The following is a 13,041-nucleotide window of genomic DNA, read 5'->3' as shown; positions in this document are numbered from 1 at the left end:
TAATTTCCTTTCTTCTACCAACATATGAGGCAATGGAAAACCTATAACATGTCACATATCTTAAGATATATCTTCTCCTGAACCCTGTCACCTCCAAGGGGAAAACCAGCAACCAAACCAATGGCAGACTGGGGAGGGGGATTTCAGCCCACCCTATTAATGTGGAGAACTTACTCTGATAAAATCATGAATCTCAGTTTTCAAAATGACTTCTGTGACAATCTGCTAAAATTCTTACATTAGTAATTTTCAAAAAGTAGACAAGAGGCCAAATACCTGTTTTTTCATGACACAAACTGAGAAATAAAGCTCAGCAAACACTGGTTGTTGATTCTGGAGGAAAATCAGAAAATAAAGCACTGAAAGGATTAAAACGCTTACATAATACGTGAAAGTTCCTTTAATACCCCCTGACAAAAAATTCAACTACTATGCAAAGACTTCGTTGAATTTTCAGCCAACCTCCCAAAGAGCTCACTGCATTTTCAGCTAACACAAACATTAAAAGTTAGTTCCTTTAACCAAGTCAAACTTTACCTCCCTTTCATGGTCACTTGCTCCCTTTCTTGTAACCTCACATACATCAACTTTCACAGACACCCATGCATTTCTCTCCCAACAGTCGTCTGATGTCCCACACATCCCTGCCCTTCTCTTCCCTCTAGATTCTCCTCACCTGTGAATCTTCCTGAAGTGAAGTCGCTCAGTTGTGTCCAACTCTTTGCAACTTCATGGACTGTAGCCTAACAGAATCCTCCATCCATGGGATTTTCCAGGCACGAGCACTGGAGTGGATTGCCATTTCCTTCTCCAGGAGATCTTCCTGACCCAAGGATCAAACCCGGGTCTCCCGCATTGTAGGCAGACGCTTTACCGTCTGAGCCACCAGGGAAGACTTCCTGACAAGCAAATAAATAGGGCCAGCTGATGGCAAACTATAGCCCATAGGCCCTCTCTAGGGCACCATTAGTTTTTATACGACCCATAAGCTAAAAATGTTTTCCACATTTTAAGTTGAAAAAAACTTTTGACGTGAAATTATGAAATTTAAGGGTCAGGTCAATCTATAGGTTTTATTGAAGCGCAGCGGCACTCATCTGTTTATAGAGTCCTTTAGTGCTGTAAGAGCAGAGGTGAGTAGCCCACCCGGTCTACAAGCCTATAATGTTTAATACCTGATCCTTTACAGAAAAGCCTGCCAACCCCTGCTGCAGGAGAGCACTGGCCCCAAAAACAGGTTTCACCCACCATGCTTTCTTCCCTGTGATGACAGCCAGCTCCTGCAGGAAATTAGCCCTCAACAAATTCCCCCTGCAATTCCACGGTCTCAGTCACACCTCTGATGAAGCGTGGCAACCTGGCCCAAATCAGGCATCCAGAGGAAACATGGCCACAGAATGGGTACTGACTCTGCAGCCTTCTGAGTAACACTTGGAACAAAGCATGCAGCCTAATAATGGTTGAATTTCCCAAAAGTTGCTACCACACCTTCCCAATCCCTGATGATCATACTGTATAAGTTGTAAGCCTATGTGACTTCACTCAGCTTCAGTGAGACTTGTGCTATACATTTACAACAGATGGTGTGTAGAGCAAGGTCCTCAAGGACGACCCCTAACATATGATTCAGTTTATATCCATGTGAAATCATGTCCTCTGAGGTAAACACGGGAAGAGAAAGGACAGATCCTAATCCTGTGAAAAATTAGAAGTGTCAATGCAGATCACTGCAGTCATGATCCTTACTCCGCTTTCACTTCAATTTGGCAAACACTTAGGGGGACCTTAATGTGCCAACCAATGTGCTGTGTCTATAAGTAACATAGGGATTACATGAGTGAAAGTGTTAGTCACTCAGTCGTGTCTGACTCTTTGCAACTCCATGAACTGTAGCCCGCTAGGCTCCTCTGTCCCTGGAATTCTGCAGGCAAGAATACTGGAATGGGTAGCCATTCCCTTCTCCAGGGGATCTTCCTGACCCAGGGATCAAACCCAGGTCTCCTGCATTGCAGGCAGATTCTTTACTGTCTGAGCCACCTGGGAAGCCCAGGGAGTATATAAAGCCTGTTCTCTATTCTAAGGAGCTCATAGTCTGGAAGTGACACAGGCACAAGGACAAATATATATGTGTGTGTATAAAAGGAGACACAGGTTCGATCCCTGAGTGGGGAAGATCCCCTGGAGGAGGGCATGGCAACCCACTCCAGTATTCTTGCCTGGAGAATCCCATGGACAGAGGAGCCTGGCTGGCTACAGTTCATGTTGTCACAAAGAGTCAACATGACTGAAGCAACTTAGCGTGCATGAAACGATATGCACCAAATAATCAACAGCAGCTATCTCTGGGTATTAGGATTACATGTAATATTTTCATTTTCTTTGACTGTCTATATTCTCTAAATTTTATATTAAATATTAATTACCTAGTAACACAATTTTAAGAGAGTATAATATAGTGTGATTGATCTTACAATAAAATAATTGGGACACAATTATACTCTCTCAAGCATCTCAAGGAAGATTACCTACAGGATATCAAAGATAGGTTTGAAAAATGAGTATGAATTTTCCAGGCAGATAATGAGGGGAATATATATATATATATATGAAATAGTTTGGTATATTCAGGAAGGTTTATGAAATTAATTACTGGTAGAACACAAACAGGAATAGGGAATGAGGAGATGTGGCTGTTGACAGGCCACAACTCAGATCATGAGGAACCCTGGATACCATTCTAAAGAGCATGGATTTCTTCCCAAGGTTACATGCTGGTTGAGTGAAAGCTGCATTTATGAGTGCCCACTAAGGTTTCATAAATGGACTTAGGTAAAAAGACTAAGGTTTCATAAACAGACTTAGGTAAAAATGCCTCTGCAGACATTCTCCATTCCAGGAGGTAATAATATCATGGGTGACACCTTGACTAGAATTTTGTATATGAAAATTAAGTTTAAAAAAGACAGTTTGACTAGATGATCTTCAGGGTTCTTTCTAAAGATCAGATTCCATGATTCATTGACATTTGGTCCCTGATGTCCACTCAACTTCAATGAAAAGTCCACAAAGTTCATTATCAATGCATTATGCTTTACTCTTTATTGAACAGCACAGAGGTCTTTCTTTGCAGTGTCCAGAGACTCTGGCAAGTGGGGTTGAGACTAACCCAGATTTGGGAACTGCTAACACAATCTCAGGTGCACAGGCAAGGAAGTGAGAAGGTAAACACCTGGGACATAGAGATGGAGGTGGAGTTGGGCTTGTCTGGGAATGAATTAGCACATCTCAGAGAAAGCAGCTCCTCCCTAAGATAGACCATTATTCCTTCTATAAAAAGGCCACTATCCCCAACTAGCAACACCCTGTAAGCTGCTTCAGTCTCCATCCTACTTTGTCCTCTGGTGAACCATGTAAGTGAGCAGGAGTAGAAATACTCCCAAAGGCTATCAATTACTAGAATGTGCTCTAAGGCAAACAGGCTCTGGGTACCAGGCTCCTTTTTAACATACATACTCTGGGAATTCAAGTCAGTGTTCTACTCAGAGTCAACATGGATCTGACTTGGGTCAATGTTTCAGTTCTGAACAATATGGGTCTGGTTTGTGTCACTCATCTTGCTCTAAATAAGGTGGTTCTAGATCTGGTCAGTATTCAAGCTATGAACAACTTGAATTACAAAGGAGATGTAGGTCAAGCCCAAGTGGAACTTATGATAGGCAGAGTAAACCCCAAATAGACTCAAACCCCAGTGGCGCTAGTGATAAAGAATTTGCCTGCCAATGCAGGAGTCCTAAAAGATGTGGGTTTGAGCCCTGGGTCAGGAGGATCCCCTGGAGGAGGGCAGACATGGCAACCTACTCCAGTATTCATGCTTGGAGAATTCCATGGACAGAGGAGCCTGGCAGTCTACGGTTCATAGGGTCGCAAAAAGTTGGACATGACTGAAGCAACTTAGCACACATACACCAATCAATCAAGAAGAAACAGCCAGGAATGGTCAGAGTAGAAAGTCAAAAAGAAAGAAGTAGAAGTTGTAGCTCATCACATAGCAAGTTTGATGGATATGAGGGTATTCATGGATAATCAGTGACATGTAGGCAACAAAGCCAAGGATGCAGCCAAGGTCAAAGGGAATCTGATTTGATGATTGCAGCCATCAAATTATAATGAAGCAAAAGAAAAATTATAATGAAGGGCAACCAGGAAGCAGTTATAGATAAGTAGAAAGCTCCTCAAGCTGTGGCTTTAGACAGTTCACACCCTTCTATGGATAGTCTAAATCCAATACTATCAATACCTTATACTCAATTCGTTGTTAAAGAGTTCCTTTCAAAGAATGTAAGGCTATGGGGACTACTCTTTTAGGAAATAAATAAGATGTGAGAATAAATTTGGAAGAATAATGCAAAACATTTTAGGAACTTGAGGCTTAGCTGTCTTTTTGACAGCTCCTTACTCATTACAGGATGCCAAAGCTAAGCTTTCATCTCTAAAGAGCAAAAAATTTACATTACCAGTTCTGGAACCAAAGCTTCTCTTATAGCAACATGGACCACAATTCTTGGCGTGCCCCATACTGGATAGTGGCAGGACGGAGAAGGCCCTAAAAGTAAAGATAAGCCCTGGTAGTTTCTTTGCTTATCAAACCACCAAGCCTTTATTCTTAGGTGCATCTTTAATCAGTAAGCTAACAAGAGAAATTAAAACAGATGGTGCTTCTTCCAAGTCAGTATGTTACAGCATATTTCTTAACGAGCAGGGAAGATTCAGTTCAAGATGAAAAGATCCAAATGTGGGCTCTGACTTGGTTTCATCAAGAAAGACCTCCCTTCCCCACCCCTACCAACTCAAAAGAATTTGTTTCAGGTTTAAAAACTCTGGAAAAGCAATAGCAAGGAAATACAATGGTTCCAAACTATTGCTGCATTTCACTGGCCTTTCCACATAGGAAAATATCATTTATACTCGTATGGAAAGGAAGACTATGTGCCATGGCTATGTAGTTTCTTGCTTTGATTGTAACATATTTGTTTCAAGCCTTTGGGTTCAAATAACTGAACTGTATTAAAACTAACAATAAATAATGGTGATCAAATACTGAGATTTGTCTCATTTCTGTTTCATTCCATTCTCACAAACAAGTAGTCAGAGAAGGAACTAACTCAAATAGTTATTTCCCAAGGTCCAATTCTTCACAAACAAGTCAGAATATATAAAGAAATTTTTAAACCAAATAATGAGTCAAACAATTCAATTTAAAAATGAGCAAAAGTTTGCACAGACACTTAGAAGACAAGATGCACAAATGGCTAATAAATACAAGAAAAGATGTTTAATGTCATTAGTTATCTAAAACTGCAAATGAAAACATAATGAGTACTATTACAAACCCCTTAGAACAGCCAAAATTTAAAATACTGGCAACACCAAGTGTTTTCCTGTGGGAAAGTGAAACAATACAGTCACTTGGGAATAATGTTGCAATTTTTTATAAAGCACTACACTGACTATCTTGTGTAAGAAGATATTTATGAGGCTGATGCAGCACTGCTTGTAATGAAGAATGTGGAAATGGGTAAATAAACTACACAACATCCTCATATTGCAAAGCTACGGAATACTTAAAAAGAATGAACTATTACATACATATTGATTATTTAAACATGACAATGAGTGAAGAAGTTGTAAATAAGCTACAGTAATGGTTTAACCATGTGGGTTTAAAAAAAATTACATTTTACACATACACACACGCACACCCAAGGGAGCAGATAGAGGTATTTCAGAATATTGTCAACAAAGAGATGACTCTGGTTTAGGAAGTGGTTTTAGCTCTGGAAACACCTGTGGGAAAGTGTCAAAGGATGAATGGAGACAGAGGTCACATATGAAGAGATTTGAGGTGAGTCTAAATGAACCCAAATGAACAAGGTAAAATCATATCCTTCGACTTAACTCTTTTCAAGACAGAATAGAGAAGTGACAAGTCAGAATGGTAAAGAGGAAGTCCAGCAGGTATGCAGGAAAGGAAGCGGAATAATTGGATGGAACTTGCAAATGCCACTTTTGGAGTAGGAGAAATTCAGCCCACTCATTCATGCCAAGACATGCCAACCATGTTTAACCTCCACAGAATGAAAGGGCCTCTCTACAAGGCTTGCAATCACCTTGGAGACATGAATAAAGGCACCTGTCACCTAGCTCTAGGATGCCCATATTAGAGAAAGAAAACTATTTGCTGACACTGGAAACATGCATTTAAAGGGACTCCTTTAATTCTGGGGTGAGTATTATGTGCTACACAAAGAACTGCTTACCGTGATCAAGGTCTTATTCGGAAAACACACTGATGCCTTTCTTTTCAGAAGAAAAAAAAATCCTCACACTCACTCTGGGGCAAAGAAAGAGCACAGATTCATACACTGCATCATACTCTTTATTTTCCTCCAACTCTTCTCTATCCCTGTTTTTAAGTCTTTTCCATACTCTATATAAAAGCAGATTAGAAAAAAAAAGAAAGAAAGATTCTGTGCAGTCGTGTCTTCTTTCAAACTTGAATTCAGTATACACCCAGAGTTCTCAGGGCCAAAGGCTAAGAGAAATAACTCAGGCTCAGAGAGGCAGTTCAAGGGAAACAAGAATAGTCTCCAAGTCCACAAGTCTATATATCAGTGTCCAAGAAGCATAATTTCCAAACAGGAAGACATAAAACCTCCAATCAAGAGAATGAAGAGATTTCTAAAATTGTGAATATATATGGCAAGGAGACAGTTCTACGTGATGAAGTAAAAGTCTAGGTGGGGTATGTAATCAAAGCCAAGGAGTAGAGGATAAAGCATAAGCCTGGTCCCATAGACCTGGTCCAGAAACAGGCTACAGGGAGTGCAGCCTTGTGACTGGGGGATAACCACGGAAATCATGCATCAACTGGCAATAAAAGGAATCTAGGGGAGAGTTCAGGAACCTATATACCAAGACTGGGTGACTAAGTCTGATAACCTGACTCAATTGTAAGGTTAAGCTGTAGATACAGATCATCAGTGGACTTGTTTGGGGAAAGTATCTACACTAGATGAAAGAGAAGAAATAAAGGTCAAAAATGTTCATGGATGGGTTATTAGTCCCTTAGGTGCAGGGACCATGCCTCAGTTCTATCCTCCACAGCATGAAGCAAATACACATTTATTGATTACCTTAAAAAGAAAGATCACAGAGAAAAGTTTGGTATTGCCCAATTGGGGAAATATGCCGAGCCAACCTAAGTCATCATTTAAGCAAGTTATGCTTGCTTTAAAACACAAAAATCTACTTTTATACAGAGTATGGAAAAGACTGACAAACAGGGATAGAGAGGAGTTGGAGGAAAGACATAATTGCAGGTTTACAGGAAATCTCCAACACCCTGGAAAACAGAGTGGTAAAGAAAGATGGAGCTAGAAATTGGGAGGGGTAACTATACCACCTTTGTAAGCAACCTCAGCTTTGTACAGCCTCAGCCATGTCATTTCACTTCTCTGAGCCTCAATTAGGGTAAATGTAACTGCTCTAGGGAATTTCCAAGTGGTAAAGAACCTGCCAGCCAGTGCAGGAGATGCAAGATGATTCAATCCCTACGTTGGGAAGATTCCCAGAGGAAGGCATGGCAACCCACTCCAGTATTCTCACCTGGAGAATCCCATGGACAGAGGAGCCTAGTGGGCTATAGTCCACAGGGTCACAAAGAGTCAGAATCAACGGAAGTGACTTAGCATGCACACATGTAACTGCTTCAAATAAAAATATACTTACTTTTTACCCAGATCTCTGCTTGGCTAACTTCATTTCTTTTGACTCTGATCAAATCTCACCGCCCTAATGAGCCCTATCCTAGACACCCTATTCAATACTGCAACCAGCCTATTTCAACAACCTCACCCACACACACTCTGATTTATACTTTTCCATAACATTTCTAACATACTGTATCATTTATCTATTACCTTTACTGCTGCCTGCTAGAATGTAAATTCCATGACAGCAAAGCTCTTTCTCTGTTCCAGTTCACTGATATATATCAAGTCTATGAATAGCATCTGGTACAGAATAAGCATCCAATAAATATTTGAATAATGAATCAAAGGCAAAAACTTGATGAAAGGAAAAAACTACAGTAAGAAATCTCCTTCCCACGCCCTCAAACATCCCTAAATGAAACCCCAAAAGGCAAACCATGTGCAACCATGGTGCACTAGGGCTGTCTGCTGGCAATCCTACTTAGTAGCTAATTCAGCAATTAACTTGATGAATTTACAGTGAGGAATGGAGTTGTAGGGAACTTCTCCTTTCAGCAAGTGAGGACACTCAGGCTACCCATTAAAAAAAAAGAAAGCCAGACTGCAAATCAGCAGCTTCCAAAAGTTTCTGGAATGGTGGTAAAAGTCACCAGTCATGTCCAACTTTCTGTGACCCCATGGGCTGTAGCCCGCCAGGCTCCTCTGTCCATGGAATTCTCCAGGCAACAATACTGGAGTGGGTTGCCATTCCCTTCTCCAGGGTATCTTCCCAACCCAGGGATCAAACCCAGGTCTCCCTTATTGCAGGCAGATCCTTTACAGTCTGAGCCATCAGGGAAGTTTCTGGAAGAGAGTTAAAACCTCCTCTGAAGGACTATCTGTACCAGTGTTTCCTAGTCAGTACCACATACTGAGTTCTTAGTGTCAGGTACTGTTTAAAGAACTTTCATGTATTAATTTGTTTTATCTGCGTATCAATCCGTTGACACACATACCATGACTACCATTTTATAGATGAAGAAAGTTTCCTTTTAAAAAAATGTTTTCTCTTAAGTAAAGTAGTGAAACCATTTAAATTAAAATACTGATACGAGAAATCAAGGCACGGTGTGCTGGCGGCACCTGGGGAGTGAGTCCTAGGGCACCTGTCTGTGACAGGTGTGACAGACCAACCATTCCTCCCCTCAAGCCAGGCACGACCTCAGTCCTGAGCTCTGGATCCCAACGCCGCCCAGTTCATCCTGGCCACCTCAGAAGAAAGTGGACGTTGCCCAGAAGGCCATGTGACCCTAGGATGCTCCCAACTGCCTCACTTGGCTGAGTCAGCCGGACCCTGACCCTCTTTCCGGAAGTAGCCTTCTCCACTCTCCCCGGGTCAGACAAAGCCACGCGCACCAGTGTCTCTGAGGCAGATACCTGAAGCAGGGCCTCTCGCACTTTCCAGACACACTCCCAGTGCACGAGGCAGCTGGGCTGCCTGACCACCCCCGCTCGCTCCCACCTCCTCGGTGAAGAGAGCTCTGCTTCTAGGATCCTCCGCATCAGGGAGGGCGCCGTGCCAGAGTCCTTACCTTCCCTGCGAACCCCAGCAGCCCTTTCAGGATAGCGAGTGGCCCTGGCACCCCAGGGCTCAGCTCTGGGCCTCTCATGGCTCCCAGGTCTGGGAGCACCGAGGCAGCCCTCCAGGGGAAGGGGCACAGCACCTCTCGATAGGATAAAAGCCCGGGGCTTCTGGGACGGCGGGCAAGTATGCCCCCTAGTGGTCAAGCGGGGCGTTAGGCTCGTTCCTTAATTGCAGCTCTGTTGACACCATTTCCCCAAAGCAAGATGGTTTTAGGTTCAGGGTAAGCTTTTTTGAAATGCTTGAATTATTTACTCTTGAGTGTTTTAAAAAGAAATTACTAGGCCCCGCCCCGCCCCGCCCCCGCCGGCCGGGGTGCTCTGGGTGCCGCGCGGAGACCGTCTGCACCCGTGCGAACATGGCGCTGCAAGCGGTGCGGAGCGTGCGGGCCTCGGTCGGCAGCCTGCGCGCCATCTCGGCACCCAGCGCGCCCTGCTCGCCGGGGCCCTGGGGACTGCGGGCGGGTGCCGTCCGGGACTGCGCACCGGCCCTGCTCTGCTGTCGGTGCGGAAACTCACAGAAAAACACGAATGGGTAACAACAGAAAACGGTGTTGGAACAGTGGGAATCAGCAATTTTGCACAGGAAGCTTTGGGAGATGTTGTTTCCTGCAGTCAGCCTAAAGTTGGGACAAAGTTGAACAAACAACAGGAGTTTGGTGCTTTGGAAAGTGTGAAAGCTGCTAATGAACTCTATTCCCCTCTATCAGGAGAAGTAACTGAAATTAATAAAGCTCTAGCAGAAAATCCAGGACTTGTCAACAAGTCTTGTTATTGAAGATGGTTGGCTGATCAAGATGACATTCAGTAACCCTTCAGAACTAGATGAACTAATGAGTGAAGACGCATATGAAAAATACATAAAATCTATTGAGGAATGAAAATGGAACCCCTAAATAAACTACTTTGAAACAACTTTAAAAAAAAAAAGAAATTACTAGTATAACAACCCCTTTTCTCGAATATTATTTTGCTCTGAGGCTAACTTTTTTAAGTTAACTAATGTTAACTTTAACATTAGTTTAAAGGAAATAATTGAATAAATACTACATGGATGTTTCATTAAAGGGCTTCCCTGATAGCTCAGTTGGTAAAGAATCCGGCTGCAATGCAGGAGACCCCAGTTCGATCCCTGGGTTGGAAAGATCCCCTGGAGAAGAGAAAGGCTACCCACTCCAGCATTCTGGTCTGGAGAATTCCACGGAGTCCATGATGTCGCAGAGTCATACTCGACTGAGCGACTTTCACTTTCAACATTTAAATCAGTGCACTTTGAATAAAGCAGGTTGCCATGCATAACATCAGCAGATCTTATCCAATCAACTGAAGGTGTAAATAGAATAAAAACACCCACCAACCTGAGTCAAAGAGCCAACTCATTGGGAAAAACCCTGATGTTGGGGAAGATTGAGGGCAGAAGGAGAAGGGGGTAACAGGATGAGACGGTTGGATGGCATCACCAACTCAATGGACATGAGTTTAAGAAAACTCCAGGAAATAGTGAAGTACAGGGAAGCCTGGCATGCTGCAGTTTGTATGGTTCCAAAGAGTCAGCCATGACTTAATGACTGAACAACAACGATGATGACCTGAGCAAGAAGGAATTCTCCAGTGGAATGCCTTCAGACTTCATCTATACCATGGCATCTCCTGGGTCGCCAAGCTGAAGATGCTGGACTTGCCTGCCTCCATAGTTGCCTGAGCCAGTATCTTACAATAAAACTTTCCCCACATATATACAAATCCTATTGGCTCTGTTTCACTGAGGAATCCTAATAGAGCTCAGTTCAGTTCAGTCGTCCAGTCGGGTCCAACTCTTTACCACCCCATGGACTGCAGCACGTCAGGCTTCCCTGTCCATCACCAAGTCTATCACTGTTTCCATTGTTTCCCCATCTTTTTGCCATGAAGTGATGGGACCAGATGCCATAATCTTAGTTTTTTGAATGTTGAGTTTTAAGCCAGCTTTTTCACTCTCCTCTTTCACTTTCATCAAGAGGCTCTTTAGTTCTTCTTCACTTTCTGCCATAAGGGTGGTGTCATCTGCATATCTGAGGTTATTCATATTTCTCCTGGCAATCTTGATTCCAGCTTGTGCTTCATCTAGCCTGGCATTCTGCATGATGTACTCTGCATAATAAGTTAAATAAGCAGGGTGACAGTATACAGCCTTGACGTACTCTTTTCCCAATTTGAAACCTAATAGAGTGAGTCATTTCAAATAGTCTTTCCAGCTTCCACGTAGGTAGAACTGTGAGGAGGACAGCAGGGGAAAGAAAGGTTGACTCCAATATTTGATGCTCTGAAGTGCTGAGGGGGTCACTCTATTCTCTGTTCACAAGGCACATTCACCCTGGCTTCATGGCTTCCATCCTTCCCTTCCCACCAGGGCCCTTGCACACCAGGTCTAAGAGCACTCCCACTGCTCACTCTTCCTGGAGGAGAACTAAATAGTGCAAAGTAGGTGGAGTCTGGACCCAGGTAAGGATATATAGTTTCCTGGCTCTGCTCCCTGATGACCTTGTAACACTTGCTTATCAGAGTCCTTTCCCTCCATGGAATTCTGTTGTATCTGTAGGATAAGAGGGCAAGACAACAAGATGTCTAAGGTCTCTGGAGGATGTGAGTGCCTTTCCCCATGTCTGGACTCTTTCCACTTCTTTTTGTCTCTGCCCCTGAAATGGTAGAAAGACTTATCTGATTGGTAAAATTTAGTAAGGGTAAATGGCTCAGGTCTGCCAGCCTTCCGCTGGGAGCTACAGAGATCCTCCATGGCACAGCAGAGACCTACATAAGTTCAAGGAAGCCTGCCCGAGCCCAGGACTGCCATTAGGTGGGTAACTCTGCCTAAACATGGGGCCTACCACGAGTCATGAGTAATCCCCAGCAACAGATCTAGAGCCACGGCCTATAACTGCATGACTATCAGTAAGAAAGTAGCATTCTGGCTACTGTATTTTCTTCCTGCTTAATATTCCAACACTGTTTAGAAATAGAGCAGGAGGTAGGATGTGATTTGTTGCATTTCCTTCTAGCCTCAATGAAAATATCCAGTGAATAAATTCTCTCTAATGTCACCCTTCATAGATACTATAAGAAATTGAAAATGCTTTCTGGTAAACATTATACAACCATACACCCTCAGTGGAAAACATATAATGGAGTAAGACAGAGTGCCTGAAAACTATGGATGGGGGTTCATGATATTGTATAGAAGGCAGTGATCAAGACCATACCCAAGAAAAAGAAATCCAAAAAGGCAAAATTGTTGTCTAAGGAGGCCTTACAAATAACTGTGAAAAGAAGAGAAGCTAAAGGCAAAGGAGAAAAGGAAAGATATACCCATTTGAATGCAGAGTTCCAAAGAATAGCAAGGAGAGATAAGAAAGCCTTCCTCTGTGATCAATGAAAAGAAATAGAGGAAAACAATAAAATGGGAGAGACTAAAGACCTCTTCAAGAAAATTAGAGATACCAAGGGAACTTTTCATGCAAAGCTGGGCACGATAAAGGACAGAAATGGTATGGACCTAGCAGAAGCAGAAGATATCAAGAAGAGGTAGCAAGAAAACACAGAAAAACTATACAAGAAAGATTTTCATGACCCAAATAACCACAGTGGTATGATCACTCACCTAGAGCCAGACATC

The 13,041-nt window shown here is 42.8% G+C and overlaps 1 long non-coding RNA gene and 1 pseudogene across 1 annotated transcript in view; one reads left to right on the top strand and one right to left on the bottom strand.

The window, feature by feature from the left end:
• The window catches only part of LOC139035131 (uncharacterized), a 132,471-nt gene extending 122,985 nt beyond the window's left edge, over positions 1-9,486 (bottom strand). The window contains exons 1-2 of the long non-coding RNA XR_011487655.1: positions 9,344-9,486; positions 4,515-4,603 (exon numbers count right to left, since the gene is read on the bottom strand). This is a non-coding gene — a long non-coding RNA (uncharacterized lncRNA). The remainder of the gene's footprint in view (positions 1-4,514; positions 4,604-9,343) is intronic.
• Positions 9,487-9,751: 265 nt separating this feature from the next.
• Positions 9,752-10,326, top strand: LOC110125375 (glycine cleavage system H protein, mitochondrial pseudogene; annotated as a pseudogene).
• Positions 10,327-13,041: the final 2,715 nt, after the last annotated feature.

The sequence above is a fragment of the Odocoileus virginianus genome, chromosome 5 (assembly GCF_023699985.2).
Source record: "Odocoileus virginianus isolate 20LAN1187 ecotype Illinois chromosome 5, Ovbor_1.2, whole genome shotgun sequence".
NCBI classification, from domain to species: Eukaryota; Metazoa; Chordata; class Mammalia; order Artiodactyla; family Cervidae; genus Odocoileus; species Odocoileus virginianus.
This window is presented reverse-complemented; position numbering and strand designations above follow the sequence as displayed.